Source organism: Camelus dromedarius, chromosome 10 (assembly GCF_036321535.1).
Source record: "Camelus dromedarius isolate mCamDro1 chromosome 10, mCamDro1.pat, whole genome shotgun sequence".
Taxonomy (NCBI): Eukaryota; Metazoa; Chordata; class Mammalia; order Artiodactyla; family Camelidae; genus Camelus; species Camelus dromedarius.
In genome coordinates, this window is record NC_087445.1 from 29,492,725 (window position 1) to 29,496,275 (window position 3,551).

General features: G+C 38.9%; 1 pseudogene; it reads right to left on the reverse strand.

The window, feature by feature from the left end:
• Nucleotides 1-2,410: 2,410 nt before the first annotated feature.
• On the reverse strand, nt 2,411-3,030 carry LOC105098281 (eukaryotic translation initiation factor 3 subunit M-like; annotated as a pseudogene).
• Between the last annotated feature and the right edge of the window lie 521 nt (nt 3,031-3,551).

Consider the following 3,551-nt stretch of genomic DNA (forward strand, 5'->3'; position numbering starts at 1 on the left):
TCCTTTGCCTTAGGAGACAGATCCACAAAAATATTGCTATGGTTTATGTCAAAGAGTGTTCTGCCTATGTTTTCTTCTAGGAGTTTTATTGTTTCCAGTGTTCCAGGTTTTTATATTTATATTTATATTATATTGACATTTAACAATTATATTTAATTTTAATTTACTTAAATTCAAAGTCTTACGTGGCTATTGGCAATCTTACTAGATATCACAGGTATGCACCAGAGCTCTCTCACAGCCGTCATAGATGATACAGATGCATACCCTCATTCCCCTTTTAGTCTCTCACATGTAGACACAGCATTAGCTCTCTCTTCTAACCCTTATTTTTGTAAAGGCATCAGTGTATTACATAAGGTATGTCAGTTCCAGCGAGCTTAGAAAGTAATTAGGTCAGGGTTTCTCATTTCTGAAATGTAAAGTTCACCCTGAAACATCACGAAGATTGAAGCTCCCTCGAAAACTAAGCAAATGTTTGGAATTCCAGTTTCTTTCCTTCTTTCCTTAAGCTCATTCTTCTGCTGTTGTAATGAAGCCTGCAGTGTATGTGATCAAAAACTGGAAGCAGCTCTCACAATGGCCTCCCACTAAGGTTCCTACAGGAAGGACACGGAGGGGTCATGATGCTGGGAACTCTTTCATTATGATCTTAGCCCCTTGAGCTTTATGGAAGAACAGCAAATTAAGCTTCCAAAATTCAGCTTCCAAAATATTGGCACATTTAGGCTTTTCCTTGGGTATAAAAATCTTCTAGGCCCTTATGCTCAAGAATGTACATTTTCTCTCGTAAAAATAAGTGAGCAGCAGGTGCCATACCAAACAAGGCTTAAATGATTTAAGCTGCAGTTGGGAAGACTCCATAATGTAATTCATTCCAGTTACTGCTCATTTGGAGCTCAGGGAGGCTTTTGATCTAGCTGCATGAATTTCAGATCATTTCTATTGGACAGTTATAATTTTGTTATCAGTCTTTGCAAGTTGAGCTTCCAGTCCATTTGGAGTAATGAGCATGCACAAGCACACACACACATCCCTATCAAAGGTCAACATCACTCAATGCTGCTAAGAATAGGTAATATGCAATATTTAAGGGTTACTTCTCATTCCTTTCTAGCATTCCTTATGACATTTTATGCCCTGGCTCCATTTTATCACTGCTAGAAAAATGCCAGAAATAATTGTCTTGGGATGGGCAAGGGAAGTGCACAGCCTCTCCTCTGATTGCAAAATAATGCCAAGTGTTTTGTACGAAAGGCACAGCAAGCTACTTCGTGGATTCTTAGATGAAGTCAAAATTTGAAATATTTTGTCCAGTTGTTCCCATTATAATGTGCCAGAAATTCCCATGCTATTTTGCAAATCAGCATTACTACACCTGAAATATATTGACATCTCAAAAAAGGGGGAGGGAGGCCGTAAACAGGATAGACAATCACAGCTCAAACAAAATGTGTAGTTATCTTTGAAAACTTGCCCATGTTAGCTCAGATTATTATGTATATAACTATGTAGATAACATTAATATGAAAACGATATATAGGAGGTCATGAAAACAGGAGACTTCCAGCAAGAAGATATTGAGTAGGAAGGATCAATTGCTGAAGCCTAGGAAGGGCTAAAGATCTAGCCTCTCAGTCTTTGATAATACCTGCAGTTCTCACAGGCAGGGAACAAGTTACACAGGAAAAGAGACCCAAAAGGGACATTTTGTTAATGAGCACAGCCTCTCATGTGAACTTGGCAATGAATGAAGAAGGCAGGGGATGGAAACCAGAGGAACATAGTGGGCGTGAGACAATGTGGAATGCTTCTCTTTCTTTGTACAACAGATCCCAGGGAGGAGATGTTAAACCAGTTTATTTCCAGTTTCAAGTTTATTCGCATGTGATTTCCTCTCAAAATACCTTTCTCCATGTCCCACATCTGAAGTGATCAGCTCTCTGAAGAGTTTATGTGAATATTTCAATTCCAAAATAATTCAAAATAATTGCATGATTTGGTATAACAGTTTCAAATCTCATTAGTTATATGATAGATGAACAAACAAACAAAAATATGTAGCTCCATCACTGTCCTCCTCCAAAATGATAAGAGTTCCTAACGTTGGGAAACACTGGAGGATGTTTTTTGCGAATTTGAAATGGTGCACATATGAAGACTAGTGATGATCTGACTGGGTTGGCTCGACGTGCCTCTTCCAGCGTGCCATTTCCCGATTGCAGATTTGACCACAGAGAACCTCCCTGCTGCTCTCAAAGCCATGGAAAATTAATGCTGTAGAAAATAGGATAAATATACACAAACCAACCAAAATCTAGTCAACATCGTTTGAAATCAGGGAACTGAAAATCACTATTCAGCTGGTTTTTGTTTTGTTCTGTTTCAGATTGCAGTCTATCATATTTTACTATGATTTAGGTTTTTTTCCCAAAAGGAACAAAATGACATGGTATAAAAATTCAGGTATCAGAAAGACTCAAAAGGCTGTTTTTCGCTGTGTTCAAGTTCTGTTTCCAGCCATTGAGTGTGCCATACAGTTGTTTTCATTGTTGTTTTCCAAATGTACGGCGTGTGCTATAACTGACGACCACTTTTCTCTGGGTTTGATCAATTTTGCAGTAGACCACTGTAGTTCTTACTGCATCAGTAAGAAATGCTTCAACATCATAGCTCTAATCTGAAGTTCTTGTTTCATTGTGTCAAAAAAAATTTCTTTATTTTCCACTGCCATTCCCATAAAAGTAAGTAGTCTCATTACTGCCATATTCTGTTCTTGTAGTAGATTAAGTGACTCAATGAAGTCATTATTCTGTTAAAATTTGACATATGATGCCGTTTAGCACTCACAAAAATGGTTAAAAGGTCACAAATAAGCTCACCTTCCAAAAACTTGATTGATTTTAAAGTAAGAAGATGGTCAAAGAGAAATGCATTTGGATTTTTCAGTGCTTGCACAGTATACCTGTGGGCAACAACTCGAGCCTGGGAAGCACTGTCCTCTGTTTAACTTCCTAGCAATTCCACCATGACTTTTGATGCAGTATCACTTTGCATTGTTTCCCCCAATGCTTCACTCCTCTCAGTATACACATCCTTTGACGCTTGACTTTCAGTTTCTACCACTAAAGGGGTAGTATATTTCTCCAACCCCTGACTTTGGGTTGAGACATGTGAATTGCTTTGGCCAATAAAATGAGTGGGGAATGATAGAGTGTCAATTCCAAGCCTACATTTTCAGAAGACTTGTATGTTTCCACCTATCCTCTGATGCCTCCAGCATTGCTATGAGGAGAACATCCCCCAGTTTGAACGCAGGTACTAAGCCTGTAAAGAGCCATGTGGGGCAGAGCTTCACCAGCCACTGTAAACTGATCCCTGGCCAACCTTGATACCTGCAGTCAGTAGAGCCCCCAAGCTAAGCCCAGACTAGATCAATCAAAACCCAGTAAAATTGCTGGTGTGTGAGTAAGTCTAAGTGATAGCTGGTTTAAGTCACTGTATTTCTTTGTTTTACTCTGTGTGTGTGTGTGTGTGTGTGTGTATGTGTG